Source organism: Aethalodelphis obliquidens, unplaced genomic scaffold (assembly GCF_003676395.1).
Source record: "Aethalodelphis obliquidens isolate GAN/ISIS:26980383/991018 unplaced genomic scaffold, ASM367639v1 scaffold9, whole genome shotgun sequence".
Taxonomy (NCBI): domain Eukaryota; kingdom Metazoa; phylum Chordata; class Mammalia; order Artiodactyla; family Delphinidae; genus Aethalodelphis; species Aethalodelphis obliquidens.
In genome coordinates this window covers 45524691-45549517 of record NW_020837953.1, presented here as the reverse complement: position 1 = coordinate 45549517, position 24827 = coordinate 45524691, and the positions used below count along the sequence as shown (strand labels likewise).

The following is a 24827-nucleotide window of genomic DNA, read 5'->3' as shown; positions in this document are numbered from 1 at the left end:
AAAAGAATGAAATTAGAACACTCCCTAACAATATACACAAAAATAAACTCCAAATGGATTAAAGACTTAAATGTAAGAGCAGACACTCTAAAGCTCTTAGAGGAAAACATAGGAAAAACACTCTTTGACATAAACCACAGCAAGATCTTTTTTGACCCACCTCCTAGAGTAACGGAAATAAAAACAAAAATAAACAAATCGAACTTAATTAAACTTAAAAGCTTTTGCACAGCAAAGGAAACCATAAGCAAGACAAAGAGACAAATCTCAGAATGGGAGAAAATATTTGCAAATGAAACAACAGACAAAGGATTAATCTCCAAAATATACAAACAGCTCATGGAGCTCAATATCAAAAAAACAAGCAATCCAGTTAAGAAATGGGCAGAAGACCTAAATAGACATTTCACCAAGGAAGACATACAGATGGCCAAGAAGCACATGAAAAGATGCTCAACATTACTAATTATTAGAGAAATGCAAATCAAAACTACAATGAGGTATATCACCTCACGCTGGTCAGAATGGCCATCATCAAAAAATCTAGAAACAATAAATGCTGGAAAGGGTGTGGTGAAAAGGAAGCCCTCTTGCACTGTTGATGGGAATGTAAATTGATACAGCCACTATGGAGAACAATATGGAGGTTCCTTAAAAAACTAAAACTAGAACTACCATATGACCCATCAATCCCACTACTGGGCATATACCCTGAGAAAACCATAATTCAAAAAGAGTCATGTACCACAATGTTCATTGCAGCTCTATTTACAATAGCCAGGACATGGAAGCAATCTAAGTGTCCATCGACAGATGAATGGATAAAGAAGATGTGACACATGTATACAATGGAATATTACTCAGCCATAAAAAGAAATGAAACTGAGTTATTTGTAGTGAGGTGGATGGACCTAGAGTCTGTCATACAGAGTGAAGTAAGTCAGAAAGAGAAAAACAAATACCATATGCTAACACATATATATGGAATCTAAAAGAAATGGTACTGATGAACCTAGTGGCAGGGCAGGAATAAAGTCGCAGACACAGAGAATGGCCTTGAGGACATGGGGCGGGGAGGGGAAGCTGGGGCTAAGTGAGAGTAGCATTGACATATATACACTACTAAATGTAAAATAGATAGCTAGTACGAAGCGGCAGCATAGCACAGGGAGATCAGCTCTGTGCTCTGCGAGGACCTAGAGGGTTGGGATAGGGAAGGTGGGAGGGAGGCTCAAGAGGGAGGGGATATGGGGACCTGTATGCTTATGGCTGATTCGCTTTGCTGTGCAACAGAAACTAACACAGTATTGTGAAGCAATTATACGCCAATAAAGATCTATTTAAAAAAATCCTGTGACAAACCATAACAGAAAAGAATATGAAAAAGAATATATATATATTATATATATATATTATATATATATTAGAGTCTCTGCTGTACAGAAGAAATTAACATAACATTTTAAATCAACTACACTTCAATAAAATTTTTTAAAAAGATATCTAGTTTCAATACTTTCTTTGAAAAGCTGTTTCTTTCAACACCCCCCTTCTGATACCAATTTCTATATTAATTGGGATTTGTTTGTTTGTTTCAAATGACAGAACCTAAGTCAAAAGACTTTGTCCTGGGTGGACTATGGTCCTCCTAAAATTCATGCCCACCTGGAACCTCAGAATGTGACCTTAATTGGAAATAGGTTTTTGCAGATCTAATGAGTTAAGATGAGGTCATGCTGGACGAGGGTGTCTTTATAAGAAGAGGGAAATTCGGACAAAGACACAGATGCGTAGGGAGAATACCCTTTGAAGACAGGGGTAGAGATTAGGGTGATGCGTGTACCAGCTGTTGGATGCTAAGAATTGCAGGCAGCCCCCAGAGGATAAGAGAGAGGCCTGGAATAGATTCTCCCTCAGAACTTCTGGAGGGAATCCACCCTGCCAACACCTCGATTTCGAACTTCTATTCTCCGGAACTGTGAAAGAATACATTTCTGTTGTTTTAAACCGCCCAGATTGTGGTAATTTGTTACAGCAGCTCTAGGAAACGCGTCCAGATTTTGAGCAGCATATGGGAGGAAGGCTTAAGGGTGCAGGGGGCTTTCAGAAGAACCCAAGGGTAAGAATGCAACGGGACCTGAAAAAGATGCATGGACCGAGAGCTGTAAAGTTGCCCCGAATCCTGTCTCTTGTCTGTGATCCTCTCTTGCCCTGCATGCACCTGCCTCACAATCTTCTCTCAACCTCCGTTGCTCTGCACAGCAGACTCTCTGATTTCTTTAGTCCTCTTTTTTTTTTTTTTTTTCTTTGGCCGTGCCACGCAGCACGTGGGATCTTAGCTCCCCGACCAGGGATCGAACCTTCGTCCCGTGCGTTGGAAGTACGGAGTCTTATCCACGGGACCACTAAGGAATTCCCCTCTTGCGTCCTTTCGATGGGCATAAGAGGCCGCACAGCTCCCCAGCTCACATGTTACAGCGCCCAGGCTCCACGTACCTGAAGAAACACTGTTCTAGTTCTTATCCCATATTCTGGGGAAGATCACTGCTTGGCAAACCTGGCACCAGGCGACCACCCCTGGTTCCATCAACCTGGGCAGGCTCAAAGGCAAGCACACCTGACCAAGACTGCAATGTAGCCACGGGGATGCACTGGGGGGGAGTGCTTCTAGAGAAAGGAGCTGGACACACATCCCAAGAGCGTGGTGCCCTTGGCATCTGGTGCCTCCCCGGATTGGAGCTCCCATTGGCTGAAGACCTGCTATCCACTGACAGAGTTCCCGGATGCCACCTGTATTCCCAAATGAGTCCTTCTCCTGGGGGCTTATCCCTGTACAGGGTCACCCCTGTTCCTCATTTGCAGACACGTGACCATCTATCTGGCTGTAGTACAATATGGTTGGAGCTCAGGCAGGATGGAACAATGGCTCATCTAATGTCCTGATGTAAAGAGCGGTTAGAGGCATTAGCTCTGACTTGGGGAGAGGAAATCAAGTTTTACATTTTTGCATTTTTATTACACATTTGGCAAAGTGTGACTAGAAAATGAAACAGAAAGAAAAACATCTGTCACCCTCCTCCCACACAGCTTTCACTGTTCTAAGTCACCTCCTGCTACACACGTGCGTGTATGGGACACTTATGCTGTGGGAACCCAGCACAGAGGCAATTCTGCATTGAGCCCTTTTCACTTCGTGATGGGATCACTTCCCATGATGCCCCAGGTCTTCAGAATCACTATTTTCAATGGCTGCATACTATTCCATTCAGTGGATGGACCATGCCTTCCTCTGGACAGTTCTGTCCAAGGGGAAGACCCTCCACAATGCTGAGGTGACACATTTTCTTCCTCTCACTTTTGGTTCATGGGCCAACTTACTGCTGCTGCTTGTCTGATAGACTCCACACCCTCCGGGTCATCTGACTTCAGGGTCATAGGAAGGCTGCCACCTAGTGGTGAAGCTATTGACCTAGGCACACCGGGTCCGCTAATCCCACCTGCCAACTGGGTGACCTTGGCCAGTTACCCAAGGCACTGCCTCAGTTTCTTCCTTCCAGAAGTTCACACTCAAGGTGTCAGCAGGGCCGCCCCCTCCGTAGACTCTAGGAGAGATTCCTTCCTGGCCTCTTCCAGCATCTGGTGGCTGCAGGAGGCCTTCAGCTGGTGGCCACATCCTTCCAATCTCTGCCTCCGTCTTCACGTGGCCCTCTCTCATTCCTGTCTCTGTGTCCTCCTCTTGTCTGTCTCGAATCTTCCTCTGTCCTTCTCTTACTGATGCTTTTTCTGTCTGTGGGAAAAGAACCCAGTTGGATGCTTTCTCATTGAGGTTTTTAGCGTTTCACATGACAGTGCTCCTGAGAATGGGCGCCTTTAAAGATAGCTATCTAGAGCGGCATGTTCTAGGTAGATAGAAGCTTTTAGAGCAGGGGGTAAAGTGTGTACCGGGATGTCGTCGGGGGAGAGCAAGGCCCAGCTCCATCCAGCACTGCCTCTTCTGCACCCTATTTGCAAAGCGTTGTCCGTCTCCAGACCACTTTCACTGAAACATGTCTTTTTAGTCTCGCAAGCTCTCTGAAGTTGGCATCACAACTTTTTATTATCATTTTACAGAGGAGGAGACAGACTGGATGATGTGGGAGCAGGTCTAGGTCTCAGGGCTCCCAGAAGAGAAGGTTCCAGAATACCCAACCCCCAGCCCCATCAGACCCCACGGGCTGAGTCTCCAGGGCCAGAGAATAAAGGCCTTGCCTCTGAACCTTCCGTGCTGCACCCCCTCCCGTTCTGTGGCTCCGGCTAACCGCCTAAATCATTGTACTCCAGGCTTTTAACACAATGCCCTTTGCTGTCTGCACATCCTTCCTGGCCCCAAGGCATTCAGCCTGGTCCTTCCCCGCATCCCCCCAGCATCATTCTAATATTTTTTCTTTAAATAAAAATTTGCAAATTTATTTATTTTTTGGCCGCGGCACATGGCATGTGGGATCTCAGTTCCCCGAGCAGGGATCAGACCCACGCTCCATGCATTGGAAGCGTGGAGTCTTAACCACTGGACCTCCAGGGAAGTCCCATAAATAAATTTTAGATTTTAGAATAGTTTCAGACTTACAGAGAAGTTGCAAAGATAGCATAGGGAGTTCTCATATATTCCACACCTAGTTTCTCCATTGCTAACATCTTACATTGCGATGGTACTTTTGTCACAAGTACGTGACTATTAACTAAAGTTCATACTTCATCCAGATTACCTTAGTTTTTACCTAATGTCCCTTTTCTGTTCCGAGATCCCAGCCAGAACATCACATGACATTTCGTTGTCATGTCACCTTAGGCTGCTCTTGGCTGCAACAGTTTCTCAGATTTTCCTCGTCTTTGATAATCTTGACAGTTATGAGGAGGGCTGGTCAGGTATTTTTGTAGACCGTTCCCTCATTTGGGTTTGCGTGGTGGTTTGGGTTTTTTTTTTGTTTGTTTTTCTCATGACTAGACTAGTGTTTATGGGCTCTTGTGGGGAAGACCACAGAGCAAAGTGTCATTCTCATCACATCACACCAAGGGTGCCTGCTGTCAACATACTTACCACTGATGATGGGAACCTTGGTCACCTGGCTGTGGCGGTGGCTGCCAGGCCTCTCCACTGGGAAGTCCACCTTTGTCCCTCCTTCCCTTGAGTCCTCTTTGGAAGAAGTCACAAGCCTACACTGAAGGGGCGCTGAGTTCAGCTCCTCCTACATGAGGGCAGGTGAAGCCTCTTCCCAAATTATCTGGTGTTCTTCTGTGCAGGAGATTAGTCTCCCTTATTTATTTATTTATTCAATCATTTACTTATATCAGTCTGGACTCACAGATATTTATTTTATACCTTGGGCTCTTTTTTTTTTGTCATTCACTTTAAAAATAATTTATTGAATTAAATATAATGACAACTGTTCTGATAGTAAAGATAAATAAAAAATGATCTCTGCCTTCAAAGAATTTAAATTCTCAATCTTTCCTGCTTATTATGATTTAAATACTATTAGTTGTTTTGTTTTTGCAGTACGCGGGCCTCTCACTGTTGTGGCCTCTCCCGTTGCGGAGCACAGGCTCGGGACGCGCAGGCTCAGCGGCCATGGCTCACGGGCCCAGCCGCTCCATGGCATGTGGGATCCTCCCGGACCGGGGCACGAACCCGCGTCCCCTGCATCGGCAGGCAGACTCCCAACCACTGCGCCACCAGGGAAGCCCTAAATACTACCAGTTTTAAATTTAATTTCCTAATTTCTCTTCCCAGATTTATGTTGTAGAAGTATTCATTTGTTTCTTGGAAGTTTACAGCTGTAGTGTTAATAATATGGGAGATGTGAATTAATCTTTTAAGGTGGCAACGCTCCAGGCAAACGGCTGTAGCTCTGCAGGAAAGTTACACTCTCCTGAGGGCTGTAGTCTCATGGCTGATTATTAACACCCCATAATATGTCCATAGGGAAAGAGCTGGGTACAGATTTTAGACCTTGGGTTCTAATCCAATAATGCCTTATTTTGTTGCTCAAACTGTCCCCTCACTGGCCATTAGAAGGCTGTTCAGTTCACTGCCATGTCCCTAACCCCATCACTGTGGCGTTTCGTTTCGTTTTTGCTGTGTTCTTCTCTTTCTGGCACTGTAAGATGCTCCAGGCTCATCTTGTCTATTTCCTGTCCTCATCAAAGAATCAGCCATTTCTCCAAGGAGTCCTGGTCTTTTTATTGAGCAGAGTGGGATTAGAGACCCAGATCTGGGTGCTGGCTGTGTGCTCGTTGCTTCTTGGGGGTTACTATTTCTAGAACTTTAGGGTTGGCAGAGCAAGGAAGTATATACGTGTATATTGTAGACTTTTTAACATGTAAATCACAGCCCAGCTCAGCTTAGAACCCTCCCTCTGCTTCTCATCACTCTTTCAGCCAAATCCCAAATATCCCACTGCCCCTCCCCAGATCCTTCCCTTTGCTGTTTGCACCCACCTCACCTCCAGCCTCCCTGCCCTCCTTCCTGGTCCTCCAACGTGCTCAGCACCTTTGCACTGGCCTGTTCCCTCCGGCGGGGATTCCCTTCCATCCAGCAGGGCCTTCCCTCCCCTCGTGCAGATCCTCGCTCTGCTGGAAGGTCCTGACCTCCAGTGTCCCCTCCCCCACCCCTCTCCCCTCCTAACCTGCTGAATATTTCTTTGCAGCACTTAGTACGTCATGACACTGTATCCTATTTTCATTCTTCATAGTTTCTCTTCTCACTGGAGTGTAAGCCCCAGGAGGGCAGGTCTTTGGCTCATACAGTGCTATATCCCAAAGCCCGGAACTTGCCAAATGAATCAGTGTTGCAAAACCTGGGTCAACCCCGGTGTATGGGGGTGCGGGGGCTGGATCCAGCCTTATGACCCCAAACCCCGCTCCTCCCCCCCTCCCCTTTCCACATTTCCCCCGCACCCTAGACGAGGAAGAGCTTTAGAGGATTTGTTTAAAGCCAGCTGCTGTTTCTGGAGCACTGACTGTGCTCGAGGCAGGATCATCCGCTCAGGGAACCCTCCCCAGCGCAGGGTCAGGAGGTGCTGAAGTGACCTCCCCAGGGTTGCACGGCTGGGATTTGAACCCAGGCAGCCTGGGTTTTAAGTGTGAGTGTTTTGGGTTTTTTTTTTTTTTTTTTTGCGGTACGCGGGCCTCTCACTGCTGTGGCCTCTCCCGCTGCGGAGCACAGGCTCCGGACGTGCAGGTCCAGCGGCCATGGCCCACGGGCCCAGCCGTTCCACGGCATGCGGGATCCTCCCGGACCGGGGCACGAACCCGCGTCCCCTGCATCAGCAGGTGGACTCTCAACCACTGCGCCACCAGGGAAGCCCTGGGTTTTTTTTTTTAAGATTTAATTTTTTATTTATTTTTGGCTGTGTTGGGTATTCGTCGCTGCGCGCAGGCTTTCTCTAGTTGCGGTGGGCGGGGGCTACTCTTCGTTGCGGCGCGCGGGCTTCTCATTGCGGTGGCTTCTCTTGTTGCGGAGCTCGGGCTCTAGGCGCGTGGGCTTCAGTAGTTGTGGCGCACGGGCTTATTTGCTCCGCGGCACGTGGGATCTTCCTGGACCAGGGCTCGAACCCGTGTCCCCTGAATTGGCAGGCGGACTCTCAACTACTGCGCCACCAGGGAAGCCCCCGAGTATGCGTGTTTTACAAAAAGGATAACTCTATTTCTGTTTGAAGTTCTCATCCAGGTGGGCCCAGAAACTCAGTCCCCATCAGTTCAGCCCTGGTCCCACAGGAGCCAGGTTCATCTGGGCCACCTCTGACTTATCTGGGTCTTCCTGGGCCCTTCGGTCCAGCTCTGACCTGAGGTGAATGAAGTGCGACGGCACAAACCATCCACCCCTGGGTCATTCCCCACATGGCAGGCACAGCCTGGAGCCCCAGCTTCTCTTCCTCAGGTATCCCCCCCCGGCCATCTCTCTGCACTCGCTGGAACCTGTGTCCTCAAAAGTCAGACTTTCCAGGAATCAAGCCTGACCTTGGCCGAGTTCTCCACCCATCTGCACTGCCCTTCCATTGCCACCACCATTATGTTGTTGTCCCCAGAAGGCAGCAGCTTTCTCGTTGTGCTGACAGGGACCTGCAGTGAGGATGCATTTTACATCTTGACTTAATGGTCACCCACACATACCTATAAATGGGACAAAAAGCCTCAGGGAGGGATACACCACCCTTACTACATGGAATACAATCTGGTATTGTTTATTCTGTTGCATTTTTATAAACTTGACCTGCTGAGTGGATTTCCAGTACACTAATGTGTTAATACGTCACAACCTGCTGTCACTGCTATTGAAAAATATTGTCCTAGAGCAGAAACACCCCATCCCACAAAGCACAAAGATGCTGATCTGGAATAACCCAATAACTACCATTTTCTGGGGGTTCACTCTGTGTCAGGTATCCTTAGGAGCACTTTACATGTATTAACTCATTTAATCCTAACAACAATTCTAAACGTTGAAAGCCATTATCAGCATCCTTGTTTTTCAGATGAGGAAATGGAGGCACAGAGAGCTTAAGCCACTCACCTGAGGTCACACAGCTCCACAGTGGCCGTGCCAGGCACTTTGGCTGCAGGGAAGGTGCTCTTAATTGTGAATCTTCACCACACTTTCCTTGGCCAAGGCAAATGGGCAAGGGTTTGAGCTGGATAATTTTTGCCCTGCCTGGAAGGAAAGGCCCCTCGGGCTTCGTGCCAGGATGGGGCATGGAGGCAGGTGTCTGGAGCCCGTTGTGGAGGGGCTGAGGAAGTGAGCTCCTCACTTGTCCCCCTGCAGCCAGGTGCTCATCTTGGCTCCGGCTGCACTGAGTTAACCCTGCTGCGGGCATGTGTGGGTGGCGGTGGTGAAAGCACTCAAGGTCGAACAGAGCAGAGACGCTTACTGCATCCGTGAGAAGCTGTGGAGGCTGGCTTGGCTTTTGGAGGGGGAACTTCTGCAGGACAAGGTGGCAGGCTCAGAAGGAAGCTGGTCTGGAGGGCTCTGTGTGCTCCTCTGAGAGGCCCGCGGGGTGCCTCCTGTCCATCCGAGCCGTTCTCCACCGACCAGCTGCCCCCGTAATACCCAAGATCTCTTTTCCCTTCCATAAAATGGGGCCAAAGTCTTTCCCAGGCAGGAGGTCACGGGAGTAACACGTGTTGACTTCCCTACAGCCCAAGTGCCACTTTTCTTCTAGGACTGCTATAAATTCTCCACCTTGGCGGGCCCATTTCACTTACAATTCAAAAGGAACTTGAAGTAGCTTCCTCCAAAACACACATGACAACAGTTAAAAATAAAGTGAGAAAGAGAGATCAGAAATTGTAGAGAGAAAGGCAGAAGTCTACTGGGAACTTGAGGGGCCATATTGACCGTACTTGTTGCCACAGTTAGCTTGACTTTCCTGGTACCCCAGGCAAAAGAGGGGAATAAGTCTTACGGTTTGGTCTCTAAAAGGAAGTGCATTGGGGTTTCAGGAAAGTGAAACTTCTTGGACTGGGGCATAAGCAGTGTGGCATGGGCAAAGAATCGAGGATCTGGAAGCAGTTAGACACTGACTGTATGGCCCCTCAAAAGGATTCAACCTTCCTGAGCCTCAGTTTTCGTATCTTTCAAGTGGGGATGATAGCCAATAGCCAATAGCCTTGGGCAATAGACAATAGCCTTGGGAGGCTATTGTGGAGATCAGAGATAACAGCGCGTGAAGCACACCTGAGCACTTGGCAGGTCTCCCGTCTTGCATATTACAAAGCATGATCTGACTGGCCGTCAGCAAATACGTATTCAACGAAGAGCTCCTTTGGATGATGCAAAAGCGTTCCTAATCTGACTGTTTCTTACAACCAGCTCTGAAAACCAGCAAGCAGTGTTTAAATTACAACCAGGCAAAAGCAGGGCTAGGACAGATGTTTGGAAACATCCAAACCTGCCATCAGATTTTCTCTCTGAAATGTCCATTTCTCTTCCAGCTTTTGACAGTATCGCCCTGGAGTGGTCCTGGCCTGGGGTAGGAGTGAGGCTGTGAGCCTCAGATGTTCTGTTGGGAAGGATGTACACTCCTGGGGACAGACCCAACATTCTCTGCCAAAGAGACCCAGGGTCCCTCCTGGTTCCTCCATAGGTATCATCCAGTTGAGAGATCAGAGCCTGCATCCTAGATCTTAGAAAACTGGGACCACTTAGTAACCCACTCATCTTGCCCAAATTCTCTCCTCTTTCCTGTCTAGACACAGAACCGCCTGCTCCTTCCGTTGCTGTAGCCAGCACTGAGCCCGAGACGGTCCTGAGAGGCCAGGGAATCTCTTGGATAGAAAGAGCCCCTCCCCAAGCCTCAGTGTCTTCATCTGTCCAAGGGAACCAAACAGGTGCTTTACCTCGCAGGCTGGGTTGGGGAGGGTCCTTTAAGTCATTTGATTAAACTATTGACTGGCTCATCCCCCATCACATCCTAGAAGGATCTGAAGCCACTACTGTAATCTGGGGCGGGGCGCGGCGGGGGTAGGGGGGTGGCGCGCTGGCCCCCAACCCCCATGCTCTCTACCCATCAAAGCCTGGAGGCCACCGTTTCCCTCCAGGGCTGAGCGGAGTGGGACTTTGAGCTCCAAGCTCCGCCCCACTTACCCTCCCTCCTGCCCAGTTCCCTGCACTTGGCTTTGGGGGCGCTCCTGGCTGCCTCCCGCTTTTCTCTGGCCACTGTTGAAATTCTTTAGTGTGTGAATGTGGAAGGCGTGGGGCTCTTATGGGCTCTTAGGACCTTTATTTGGTTGTTTTCTTTTATATATAAATACATATAAACTTGTTTTGAAGAAGGTCAAGGTGCAGCTTCCAGAGGCCCTGGAATGATGCCCCTCCAACCGCAGACGGGGTGGGGACTTGGGGGGCGGGAGGGGAGGGCGCAGCGGCAGAAGAAGCTGCAGGAGGACCTGTTGTTTTTCCTGTTGCAAGTAAAAAGGAAACAAAGTGGGAAGTGGAGTATGCGGGCTGTCAGCAGGCGGGGCGCCCCTACCGCGCCCCGCCTCCCTCCCTCGAGGCTCACTCGCGCCCAGCGCCGTCGCTCCCAGCGGCCGCCGGCCCGAGCCGCCCCAGCCCCTGCCAGCCGCGCCGGGACCGGTAAGCGCTCGCCTCAGGCTGCGTCTGGGAGGTGGGGGAGAGGACCGGGGCCGGGGACTTCGGGGGACCTCGGGGAGCCGCGGGACCGGCTTGCGGACTTCTCCCGGCGCGCACAGCCCGTGCGCCCCGGCTCTGTGCGCCCGCCCGCGTCCAGCGAGCCCGGGACCTGGGCCAAGGCTGTGCGCGGGGTCGGGGCCGCCCCCTGAGCGTCCGCCGAGAGGGGTGCGCACAGCTCCCCTGCGCCTGGACTGCTTGCCCCGCGGAGCGGGACGGGCTGCGCTCCCAGCGGCTTTGCGGCCTCGCGTGCACCCGCCGAGGCGCGGGGAGACGGACAGCGCTCAGCCGCGTGCGCCCTGTCCCGGGCGCTGGCGAGCGGCACCCCAGGGCGCCCCGGCCGCGCCGCGGGGTGCAGGCTACTCTCCTTAACGGCGGTGCCGCCCCCCTGCTCCCGTCGAGCGGTGGGGAGAGGGGTGCGCACACGTCCCCGGCGCCCTGGCCCGGCGCGCCCTCCCCAGCTCTGGTGAGCGGGGCCCTGGGCTGGAGAGCGGCCGGCGAGGACGTTGCCGGGCGCGTGGACGCGCGGCCGGTCCCTCTCCGGCCCACCCCGGCCAGGCTCCGGCCGCGGGCGCCGCTCACCGCGTGTTTACTGCAGCCGCGCGGCGGAGATCAGCCCCCGGATCTGCGGCTGGGCCCGGGTTACGGCGGCAAAACCGCCTTCAGCTTTGCATTTCCGGACTCTTTTTTTCTTTCTTCTTTTAAATACTCTTACCCGTAATTCAACCTGAATGAGGCTTCTTCTTTTTTTTTTTTTAAATCGAGTTTCCTGTTTTTATTTAGGCTTCGTCTTCTGCACCCCTTTCTTTGAGATCGAGGAGAGGGGAACAGGGAGAACTTTCTTGGGGACCAGGATGGGGGACACTGCTTTGCCGTCTGCGCCCTGCTCTGGTGGGGAGATGGAGGTCCAGGGGGCCAGGAGAGGACTGATAGGAGGCCCCGAAAAGCGCGCTCCCAGAGGGGAAGCGAGTGGGGATGGGATTTCAGGGGTCGGAGTGGGGTGGGGGGCGTCCTGGGGCGGCCCACGTACCAGGTTCTCGCACAGCACCCTTGGGATCCCCCCAGTTTGCAGATGGAGCGCTCTGGCGCCCTCGGATGATTGAGCAGCTTTCACTTCGTTCAGGTGTCCCCTGGAAGGAGGGACCTGTGGGGTCTCGAACCCCACCGTACCATCAAGTGGGGCTTCTTCCCCCGGGCTCCTGCAGAGCCCTAGTGGCCGCCACCCTCAGAAATTTCCTGCACGGTCACGCGTGTGTGCGGGGCTGTTGTGCCTTGGGGCCGGGAGCGGGTTCCTTCCCCAGGAATCTCGGAGGGAAAGGTTCACTGCTCCAAAGGGACTTTGAAACCGAGGACTGATCCCACTGAGCACTTCCCGAAGGGGTGCACACCGCTGGAGTGACTGACAGTGCCTTGGTGTTCTTGTCAAGTGAATGGTACCACAGGGGACTCTTCCCCTCCAAAGAATTGACTGTTTTTACAGATGGTTTTCGGTTAACCATAGGAGCTGAATGATGTCTCCATTTTCACCGGAGGAAACAAAGGCTCAGAAAAGTTAAATAATTTCCCGACCCACACGTTTACAATTAGCTGATCCAGAATCCCGGTTCCTTCAGATGCCAAGCGTTTAATCATCTGATGATGTAGCTGCTTGCAGATGAAGGAGAAGTTTGCTAGTAGTTCTCTTGTTGTGGGGATGGGGGACTCGGGGTGTCCTTTCAGAGCCACCTGGATACTCTCCTGTAAAACCCTTCTACCGTTACCCACCCGGTTTGATTGATGTGACAAGTGGGGACGAAGATTCTTCTGATTTAGCAGGCCATCACCAAACACAAGGAGACAGGAACAGAGCTTTCTCTGCTCTCTCTAGAGCAGAAATTGCCAACCCTTTAGCCTTTCCATGCCCTGCTGTGGCTTGATTTCCTGACTGAGATTCCGTCCACCCTGGCTCATGAGGGCACTGCCTGGCACATGCTGAGGTTGGTTCTCTTTCGATGCCTTCACCAAAGTAATGGAAGACACCCTGGAGTGTGGGGATTGGGTGGGAGGTGGGGTGTGCTCTCAAAACCTAGTTGTTAGTTGCCAGCTCTAAAGACAGCCAAGCTTACCTCCTTCTGAGCTCCACTCCCCACACCTTCTCCACCCATGTTTGGAAACGACGCTGGCCACTCTGCGAATATAGCTGTTTCTGGAATTAGGGCAACTGCCCCAGAGGCCCTCCCGGCCATGCCGCTGCCCCTTTCCAGCAGGATAAGCTGCATTTCTGCAGCCTTGGTCCATGCCCGGGGAGGGTACGTAAAGCATACCTTTGCACGATGCTGCGGGCTCCATCCTTTCTCTTGCTTTATCACGTTTAGCAAGTGTTTACCGCGATCCCCGGTGGGGGGTGAGGGGGGCGGGCCAAGGGGCTGTGCTAACAACAAGGCAGGCAGGCAGGGCGGGTACCAGCCCCAGGGGGACCTTACCCGGCACAGACAATCCACAAATAGAGACCAGCTTCAGACCCGGTTAGACTTCGTGCCTGGTCGAGGGAAATCGTGGTGGGGGGCGGGGGTGAATGGGGGGATGTGAGGGGTTGGTTCCTGCTCCACCTTGTTTTTCTTCAATTGCACAGTTAAAGGGAGAAGTGAATGTGCAACTTATGAAGCAATTCCCCTTTGGCTGGCTTATTTTTCAAAACCATTTTTGTTTACAGAGCAGTTTCCTCCCTCCAGCTGCTTCTGTGGGTCTGACCGTGGGGCTTGGGGCCCCATCAAATGTTTCCTTACCGTGGGACCTCAGAAGAGCTCTTTCAGTCACTCTCCAGGGGACCAACACGTTTCCCAGCCAAGCTGTCGGAGGGGCAGGTCCGGAGGGCCGTGCTCTGGGCGGGTCAGGGAGTGTCAGTGCCGGGCTGTCTGGGAGTGAGACGCGTGTGGTCATTAACCACCAGCCTAGGATGGCTGGAGCCTGACTGGTTTGAGAGGGAGGAAAACATTCTCGTCAACATTCTCGTCTTGGTGCCACTGCCAGTGTTTCGTAAATGACAAAGGTTGCAAAACTCCTCTCTCCTTACAGTGAATGCTAAAACTGAATTTTCTATTTGGTTAGTGGAAATCCCCTGCAATCATATCAGAAATGCTGCCAATTTCAAGATGGAAAAAAAAAAAATTTGAAAGCCCAGGAACCTCCCTCCTCACTCTCTCCTTGCAGACAAACACTGACTTTCTTTGGGTCATTCCAAAATATGGCCCACTCTCCCCTCCCTTGGGGTTGGCCCGGTCCCTGGGGCCTGAGGTTGGCGTTGCACCAGCTTGGTGTGCAGGAGAACCCTCCGCTCCCGCCGCGGAAGTGGTGACCTCACCCATTCAGAGAAGGCTCTCTGAGCTTCTCCTAGAAATGGGTGCTTTCCAAGCCCACCTACTTTCTGAGCCGAGAGGGAGAGTGTTGGGAGTGATGGGTGTGGCTGTTTCTAAGTGGTATTTCAGTTCGCTTCTGTTTCTTTCTCTTTGGGGGAAATTGCGAGCCTCAGAATCCCCAGTTGTAACATTGAAATAGCAGTGCTACCGCCAGCCTTAAAGATTTCATATATTCATTTGTAAAGTGCCAGGTACACAGTGAAACACATAACGTCTGTAAAGGAGCTGGTGTGTAGAAGGGGATCTGTAAGTGATTTATTGTTTTCCCACTATCCCAACGTAGCCACTGCCAATTTGGGTATCTTTTCCTTTTTAAAAATGTGCATTTTTAATTGTGACTAGCAGGCACGTGCTTTTTTATCTTAATTTTTATGTTTCAATTGTGGTAAAATATATATCTAATTTACTATTTTGACGTACGTTCACCTTGTTATGAACCATCCCTACCATCCATCTCCAGAATTTTCTTGTCTTGCAAAATTGAAACCCTTTACCCCTTAAACCCTAGTTCCCTATACCCCTTTCCACCCAGCCCCTGGCAACCACCATTCAACTTCCTGTCTCTGAATTTGACTACTCTTGGTATTTAAGTGGAATTGCACAGTATTTGTCCTTTTGTGACTGACTCCTTTCACTTAGCATAATAGCCTCTAGATTCATCCACGTTGCAGCATGTGTCAGGATCCCCTTCTTTTTTGGGGCTGAATAATATTCCATTGTATGGATGGACCACATTTTGCTTATCCAGTCATCTATCAATGAACACTTGGGGGCTTCCCTGGTGGCGCAGTGGTTGAGAGTCCACCTGCAATGCGGGGGACGCGGGTTCGTGCCCTGGCCTGGAGGATCCCGCGTGCCGCGGAGCGGCCGGGCCCGTGAGCCATGGCCGCTGAGCCTGTGCTCCGCAATGGGAGGGGCCACGGCAGTGAGAGGCCCGCGTGACGCATTAAAAAAAAAAAAAAAGAACACTTGGGTTGCTTCCACTTTGGGGTTATTGTGAATAATGCCACTTTGAACTTGGATATACAGATGCCTGTTTGGGTCCTTGCTTTGAATTCTTTTGCATATATAACCAGAAGTGTAATTGCTGGCTTATATGGTAATCCTATACTTAATTTTTTGAGGGGCAAAGCATGTGCTTTTGTAACTTGCTTTTTCACTTAACATGGGCACATTAGCATTTTTCCACATTGCTTCATCACCTGGCCGCCCTTTTATTGGCAGTATAAGTGTCATAATGCAGGGACACCATCATTTTCTTGGTCATCCTCTATTGTGGGACATTTATGTTGCTTCCAGACACACACACACACACACACACCACTTTTGAAATACTGTAACGGATATTTTCAGGTATCTGAGTTTTCACAAATTATCACATTAAAGGCATTGACCTTTTTTGTGTGTGTGTGGTACGCGGGCCTCTCACAGTTGTGGCCTCTCCTGTTGCGGAGCACAGGCTCCGGACGTGCAGGCTCAGCGGCCATGGCTCACGGGCCCAGCCGCTCCACAGCATGTGGGATCTTCCCGGACCGGGGCACGAACCCGCGTCCCCTGCTTCAGCAGGTGAACTCTCAACCACTGCGCCACCAGGGAAGCCCCGGCATTGACCATTTTTATGGCTCCTGAAGCTAAATGTTTTTCCAAGAAAGATAGGACCAGTTTATCCCAGTGATATATAATAGTTTCATGACACTCTTGCTGGCATTTAAAATAATATTGGAAAAAAATGTTTTACTAATAGGCCTAAAAGGTAGTCATCTTAAATGTGCTTTGTTTTCTTTCTGTTTTTTTTTTTTTTTTTGGTTGGTTTGTTTGTTTTTGCAATGAGACTGAATAGCTTTCGTTTTGGTTGCTAGTTGCATGTACAGCATGCGGTTTGCTGCAGTGTAATACAGTGGTTAAACCCTTGAACTCTGGAATTGGATGGAACTCTGGAATTTAAACTGTGGTTTCTCCACAACCCTGCTGTGTGACCTTGAGTACTTACCTTCTCTGATCCTCGGTTTCCTCTTCTATAAAGTGAAGCTCAAGGGACCTATTCTTAGGGTTGTGTTAAGGATTAAGTGAGATAAACTAGATAATGAACATCACCTAGCACATAGCTGATACTCAGTAAACACTAGCTGTTTTCGTTTTTTTTATCATTATTTTAATTTAACAAGTCCCCATTCACTCTCACGATTCACCTTGTTTCTGCAAGGAGAGACGGTTTACACTTAAGCCAAAGGGATCCATTCTTCTGCTCTAAGGGTAGCCGATCCCAGGAGGAAGCTGACAGCCCCTCTCTGTCGAAACGGATCCTTTCGCCGGCTGTCTGGCTGGCTGCATCTGGGTGTGAGCCTCCCTGGGGCAAATACATGAACCGATGGCAGGTGATGCTTAACCTCGCTGGAAGGCGGGGCTGTGAGGGGCTGCAGGACCCTGTGCTCTACGGCCCTGTCGCCTCCATGTCGTGGAAGTGGGGGTGGAGACTTACAAATGGTGGAGCCCAGAATTCATCTTGGTGAGCGTTCTGCGCCCACACCCTGATGCTCCTTCTTGCAGTTTGGGAAACTGAGGCAGGTGTTTCGGGTGTGGGCTCTGGGGGCTTTGGCACCAGCTTGGGTTGCTGCCCATGAAGCAGGCTCTTGCAGCCCCTCGGAGTAAAGAGGCCTCCGTGCTCCTCTCAAGTGGGCACCAGGTAGCCTCGGGTGAGGGGGGATGTAAGTCCAGCACACAGATTATTTATCCACGCTTAATGCATGCATTTTCCTCTTTGCTGCTGATCTGTGTCTGAGGAGGAAGTTACTAAAACCAGGGAGTTGGTCTCAAATAAACAGCTTCATGAGAAATTTCTTCTAAGGGGAAAACACACACCAAAAAACCCTAACTTTCCCCTTTATCTGCCCCTCTCAAAAAACTCAAGTAAAAAACATTTCTCATGTTCAGAGCCAATGAAAAGGTGAGCAAAGCCACACCTCCTGTTTCTGATGGCCCTTGGGTCCAAAAGCCGGCTCACCGGGTCATGAATCTTTTTTCCCTATTGTGTGGTGTGACGAATATTTGGATACTACAGGTCATCTACTGTCATTGGGAAACCAGTGATGAAGCGTGGTCTGTTTTTAAATTAAGTGCAGCAGCACGTCTAATATGCGGCAGCTTCGTAAGATGTGTGTGGCTTTATATTCCCAGCGGGAAGCACAGTGGGAGGCACAGTGTTTTGAGAATGGGTAGAAAGGAAGCATTATGTTCGCATCTGAAGCAAGAACTTTGGGGCTTCCCTGGCGGTCCAGTGCTTAAGACTCGGTGCGTCCACTGCAGAGGGCACGGGTTCGATCCCTGGTCAGGGAACTAAGGTCCCATGTGCCACTCAGCCAATTAAAAAAAAAAAAAAAAGCCGAGCTTTAAAAGTGGACAGAAGTTCAGATCTTGGCTTTGACCCCTAACACATAATGACCCGGACGAGTTGCTTAACCTCTCTGAGCCTCCAGGTTTTCACCTGAAAATTGGGATAACAGTAGCTCTTTTACGGGATTGTCGTGAGGATTAGAAATAAGGAAAAACCTGTCATTGGTAATGGGCATGCAAAGGTTGCTGTTTTCGCCAGTGGGTGAATGAGTCTTTGCAGCCCACGCTGTAGGAGTGAATGGATTTTAAATGACAGGTATCTTTGTCGTAAGTCATTGAGGTTTGCTTGCATGCTAAGGTTTATTCAACCGCTATCTTATTTGACCCTCCCATGAATGATCTTTTTGGAATGCACGGGGTGTGTATTAACAAATACCTACCGCCATGTTACAGATAAAGGTTGGGATCGCTTTGTCCTTCGTTATCAGCCTGCTCTTCTCAGATGTGCCCAAACCAGAAGGTTTAGTTTTTCCAGCTTTTTCTAACCCTTCAAGGTCTGAAGGAGCTTGGAGGACAGGGCTGAGGAGGGTGGAGGTGAGGTCTTCTGGTGAGGTCTGCCATCAAGTGGCCTTGGCCATGGCAGCGGGCTCTGGCTTGGCCCTGTCACCTGCAAGCTGCAGCAGCGGGACGGGGATGCCCAAGTGGGCAAGCTGCTCTGGAGGCAGCTGTCCCAGAAGCCCTTGTGCTGCAGGTTTGTGGGAAGATGGCTGGGCATCTGGCAGTGACCTTGACCCTCACGGACTGTGCTTCTCCAACTTTCCCACCCGCTCTTCCTGCCAGAGGAGATGGGATTCCGACCCTAGCCTGCAGCAACCCACCCCAACCGTGACCTTGCTTTGAAGCTTCAAGTTTTTTTTTTAACACTAACATTAATTTTACATTCTATTCCACGATAATCCGTGTTTGTTTTGCTATGTGGACTATTCCTCCCTTACTTGAGTCAGATGGATGCTCTGGGAAGATGTTTATGTTTTTCCTGTGGCTTCCGCTACTCCCAGCCCAGTGCCTTCAACTATAGTTTGAAAAACATAGATTAAGGCAAAATAGCGATTAGATTAGACGCAAGTGTGACAAGAAATGTCTAGCTTCATAAGAGCCCTTTTATCCTATGTGATTCATTGGTTGAGTAACTGCAACTTTGGTTTACGTAGCTAATTAACATGCTACACCTCGAATCTAAGCATTTTATTTTAACTTAAAACATCAATGTACGTTGATGTACTGATGTAAGGCCAAGAGCTTTTGTTTGATCGGTTCGTCATTCTTATATGAGGCGTATCGACCTTGTCCATTTTTATTCTTCTCCCCTATCTCTCTCTCTTTTTTAAATATTTATTTATTTATTTGTCTGCACCGGGTCTTAGTTGCGGCACACGGGATCTAGTTCCCTGACCAGGGATCGAACCTGGGCCCCCTGTATTGGGAGTGTGGAGTCTTAACCACTGGACCACCAGGGAAGTCCCTCTCCGCTATCTTTTACAGTTGCTTTGCTCAGTCTCATTCAACGGAAACTTTTGTTTTAGTGACTTGTCTTTATTATTTCTAAAGCAGTCAGTTCCGTCTTCACGGAAACAGCTCTTTCTTTTTTCACACCCGATTTCTTCCACTTATCCACTTACCATGTTGTGTCAGGACAAAGGTGACCAGCTGGCGTGGGTGTATCTGGGCACAATCACAGCCAGCTCTTGCAGAGACCAGGACCTGGCAGCCTGGCACCCCGGGTGGTCAGCATGAGTGGTCAGGATGTCTTCAAGAGCAAATGCAGAGCACAGTTCCCCCGATTCTGCGAGGGAGAGGTCAGGTAAGACGTCGGAATCACAGAGCCTGGGCGAGAGGCGGGGTTTGACTTAGAACTCCCATCTCAACGACACCAGCCCCTCACTCTGAGATGAGCACAACAAGCTCTAGAAGGGAGGCCTTTCACACCAGTTTCTTTTTCTGCAGATCCCATCAGCAGCATTTGTACTAATGAACCTTGCTATTGGCCAGCTCTGAATTGCCACCTTCATTGCTCTAACTTGCTCTGTCTTTTGTCTAATAATAATAACAACACAGACACTTCTGTAGCCCCCCACTCTGCTAGGCAGGGTTCTGGGCACTTTGAAAATACTAATTTATTCTTTTAGGCACTATTGCGATCTCTGTTTTACAGAAGGGGGAACTGAGGCACAGAAAGGTTTAGTAACTTCCATAGGTATGACCCAGGAAGTGCTTAGGTATTACCTAGGCACTTCCTGGGTTGCCCGAGGAAGTGGCAGGGACTGTTCCTAACCCCTGTCCTGTACTGTCTCCATATGTGGCCACCTATTTCCCAGGAGGAAGCATTTATTTGGGGCAGGGGAATCTGGATCCCAGGCGGGAGGAGGGCTGAGGCCTCTGGGAGTCCATTGGCTGTGCAGAGGAGCTGGGGTCCAGGCAGCCTTTCTCTTCTTGCTGGTCCTTTGTCTCTGGTGGAGCGTCTTCCTGGGATCTGTTCCTCTACAGAGAAGTGCCAGGAGGATGCAGCTTCCGGTACCCAGCGTGGCCCCAGCCTGCCCAGGTGGTGCCCATTCTCCCCCTCTGTCCAGAGGAAGCAGGGCCTGGCCTCTGAAATCTCAACTGCTTCCTTTCCCAACTCTTGAACCTTCTGTGGGAAGTCCACCTAAGGGTCCTCAAGCTAATGGGTGACACAGTCAGGGCATTGGGACTCAGGTGTCTTCTTGACCAGTGGCCCCAGTCTGGTTCCTTTGCACTGACCCTTGAGAGGCAGTGTGGTACACTGGTAAGAGCAGGGCTCTGGAGTCAGCCTGGTTCAGATCTGCCTCTCCCATCACTAGCTGTGCAGTGTAACCTCACAGCTAGTGAGCCTCACCGTCATCCTTTGTGAAACAGAGGGCCTGCCTTCAGGGCTACTTGTGATCATTAAATTCGAAAATGGACATAAGGCACCTAAAGTACCTCATCGTGGTAGGTGCTCAGTGATGGGAGCTGCTTGCTGTAGTCCCAAAGATGGGCCTGATAACTGATGAAAGGGCTGTTGTTCTGAACTTATCCCAGAGGCTCCCAGGGCAGGAGCAGCCTGGAGACCTGGGAGTGGAAGGAAGAGGCTCGGGGGCACCTGCCATGGAGAGATGGACCAGGTGATGGCTGATGGAATGAGATGTTCAGAGTTCTCTGTCATCCCCAAGGCCTACAGGTTGTCTGCAGATCTAGGGTTTCATGACAACAGGAGAGAAGGACACGTAAGCCCATGGCTGCGTGGAGAAGGAGGCTGGGGGCTGAGCCTGGGGAGGGGGCACCCAGGAGAATGGAGTAAACTGCCGAGTAGCTGGGACCCTTATGAGGGACACCCATCTCCATTGCCACCCTGAGTGTGTGTGTGTGTGTGTGTGTGTGTGTGTGTGTGTGTGTGTGTGTGTGAGTGACTTCTTTGGGATCAGGAGAGAAGAGAGGAAGTCGAGTTTGTAGCTTTAAAGGATATTAATTTCTTGGGGGTCTTGAGATTGGGGTGGTCTACATCTTCCAGGTATCACAGGCTGTGATTTTCCTAGAATATGCATGCGCATATTTTTAATATATGTGCTATATGTTTTATAAGTGTGTGTGTGTGTATACTATATAGATTTAATTGTACAGAATCAATACAAGCTACTTATGAAAAGTTTGTTAAAAATACAGATTTGCCAAAGGAAGAAAAAAAAATCTATCATGCACCTGCCCTAGAAATCCACCACTCAATGGTTTCTAACCTTTTTCAGATTTTAAATCCTTTTGAAAATCTGCTGGGACTTCCCTGGTGGTCCAGTGGCGAAGGCTCCGTGCTCCCAATGCAGGGGGCCCGGGTCCGATCCCTGGTCAGGGAACTAGATCTCTCAGGCTGCAACTAAAGAGTTCACATGCCGCAACTAAAGATCCCGCATGCCGCAAATTAAAAAAAGAAAAAAGAAAGGAAAATCCACTGAAAAATCTCAGACCTTCTCCCCAGAAAATGTTCCCAGGAGAACATTTGTGTGTATGCTTTCATTAGGTTCCCCGGGCCCCCAGGCTCACCCTAGATTCTGGGAGGGTGCAGTGAAGAGCTGTTTGGGTCCGACCACTGGCTTCTTCACATTGTGAGACTCTGACTCCGAAACCAACCTCAGAGGCCAGAGAGAGATGGAAGATTCTGACCACCCCAAGGCCTCTGTGAGACACACTTGTTCAAAGTCTGTTTTGAAGCTGTTTCTGCTTCCAGTCTTGACCACCTCTTAGATACGACGTACAAGTGTGCTCTGTGTCGTTTAAGTCCTTTTCTTTGCCCTAAATTCACTGCTCCTTTTGGGGGCTTTCAGCCAGGACCGGCTTTCCTGCATCATTGGGTGACTCCCCTGTAGGATCGGTTCATTTGCGGAGCCCGCCTGTCCTTTGGGACAGTTGCATCCTGTGGGTTTGTGGGCCTCCCCCCGCCCTCTTCTGCCTGAAGGGCCTTGGCTTGGGTAGGTCGAAAAGCCAGCCCAGGAGAGCTGGGTGTCGACCATGGGTGGGTGGAATGGTCTCTGAGGGATGGGAAGTCAGGGACACGTCCAGGTCTTGCATGTTGGGCTCCAGGCGACTTGAGACCCTGTATGATGAACACACAGACCCCCTTTCACTGAGTGGGTGGGCTGGCATAGACCACCCCACCCCATGGTGCCTGAGGCATTGGTTAGCCTCCCTGAGACGTTAGCATGTTCTCTGCTCCAGGCATGGGGGGGGCCCTCCACTTTTGAGAATCCCAAGGCTTTTCCTAGTCCTGTGGGGAACCAGCCTCCCCTGGTGCCACTTCCCATTTTGGACAGTGACCTCGCCTGATTTCCTCTCCCCCTTTTCTTTTTTTTTTCAAATTATTTATTATTTATGTATTTATTTTTGGCTGTGTTGGGTCTTCGTTGCTGCGCGTGGGCTTTCTCTGGTTGCGGCGAGCGGGGGCTACTCTTCCTTGCGGTGCGCGGGCTTCTCATCGCGGTGGCTTCTCTTGTTGTGAAGCACGGGCTCTAGGCGCGGGGGCTTCAGTAATTGTAGCGCGCGGGCTCCAGTAGTTGTGGCTCGCGGGCTCTGGAGCGCAGGCTCAGTAGTTGTGGCACATGGGCTTAGTTGCTCCGTGGCATGTGGGATCTTCCCGGACCAGGGCTCGAACCCGGGTCCCCTGCGTTGGCAGGCGGATTCTTAACCACTGCGCCACCAAGGAAGCCCTCCTCTCCCCCTTTTCTAACACAGCAAGCTTTATTGAGATATAATTCACATGCCATAAAATTCATTTAAGGTACACAATTCAGTGGTTTCTTAATATACTTACAGAATTGTGCAACCATCACCATAATCTATTCTAGAACATGTCCATCACTCAAAAAAGAAACCTTGTACTCACTAGCAGTCACTCCCCAGTTCTTCCCAACCCCCCCTGCCCTAGACAACCACTGGTCTACTTTCTGTTTCTATGGACTTGCCTGTTCTGGACATTTCATACACATCGAATCATACAGGACGTGGTCTTCCGTGGCTGGCTTCTTTCACTCGGCCTGTTGCTGATTCTTTAGGAACGTGTCTGACTCATAATTACAGTGGAGGAGTTGTTTGTACTGACTGTTTATTCAGTCACAGGTATCAGACGGAGCCTCTGCTATACTAAGCCTGGAGCAGGTGCTGGGCCACACAGCAAGGAACACGGCAGCCTTTAGTGTATTAGTTATCTCCTGCTGTGTAACAAGTTATCCCAAAACTTAGCTTAAACAACAAACACTTACCATCTCCGTTTCTTTGGGTCAGAATCTGGGAGCAGCTGGGGCTGCAGGTGTTTGTGGCTGGAGGTACCTGCCAAGGTTTTGATGTGTCAGTTCCTTGCCATGTAGGCTGGCTTCTTCATAGGGTAGCTTGAGTGTCCTTACAACATGGCTGCTGGCTTAGCCCAGAGTTAAAGATGAGAGAAAGAGAAAAGAGAAAAAAAAAAATAGATGAGAGAAAGAGACAAAGATTGCCCAAGACCGAAGCCCTACGGTCTTTTATAACCTAATCTAAAAGGTGACCTGGCATCACTCTGCCATATTCTTTTGGTCACAACCCTGCTATAATGTGGGTGGGGGAGCTGCACAAAGGTGTGACTACCAAGAAGGGCAAGTACCTGGATATAGTTTCATATAGAGAATGGTCCTCATATAGAGAATGGTCCTTATGAGATCCAGGACGCAGCGGGCTCGTTCATGAATGGCTTACAGTGCTGCCTCTGAATGAGCTTCGGGTCAGCTCTGAGTTCTCTGAGCTCCATGCTCTATTGAGGCCTCTTCCCTCTCCCCCTACTCTGTATTTGTAATTAGGGAGCTTGACATGTAATTATATATAGCCTTGAACTTGGTTGTACCCCTCTGTTAGAATAATTTTTACAGATTCTTTCTCCAGGTATTTGTGAATTCTGTTTGCATTTCTATCAAATGGGTGAGCCAGTTTTTGCATTTCCTTTCATTCCCGTTGTCAAGAAGGGTATTATTGGCTAGAACAGGCCCAGGACTCATCCCGGTGGTTTTGACCACTTCCCACCAGGGCACTGGGTCACATCATCTAACAGAGTCTCCGGAGACCCTTCCTTTTCCAAGTGGTCCATAAGATTGTCTTGAGGGGCAGGACTGGGTCATGATAAAATGGGCATATATCATGCATAAAAAAATCGACCCTAGGGCTTCCCTGGTGGCACAGTGGTTGAGAGTCCGCCTGCCGATGCAGGGGACACGGGTTCGTGCCCCGGTCCGGGAGGATCCCGCATGCCGCGGAGCGGCTGGGCCCGTGAGCCATGGCCGCTGAGCCTGTGCGTCCAGAGCCTGTGCTCCGCAACGGGAGAGGCCGCAACGGTGAGAGGCCCATGTACCACAAAAAAAAAAAAAAAAAAAAAA

General features: G+C 50.1%; 1 protein-coding gene across 4 annotated transcripts in view; it reads left to right on the top strand.

The window, feature by feature from the left end:
• The first annotated feature begins 11032 nt into the window (after positions 1-11032).
• The window catches only part of PIK3CD (phosphatidylinositol-4,5-bisphosphate 3-kinase catalytic subunit delta), a 48380-nt gene continuing 34585 nt past the window's right edge, over positions 11033-24827 (top strand). For 2 of the 4 annotated variants that reach the window (XM_027110281.1, XM_027110280.1), the window contains exon 1: positions 11033-11110. The gene's annotated coding sequence lies outside the window, so the exon portion shown is untranslated. The remainder of the gene's footprint in view (positions 11111-24827) is intronic. The other 2 variants (XM_027110277.1, XM_027110279.1) reach the window with 2 other exon arrangements.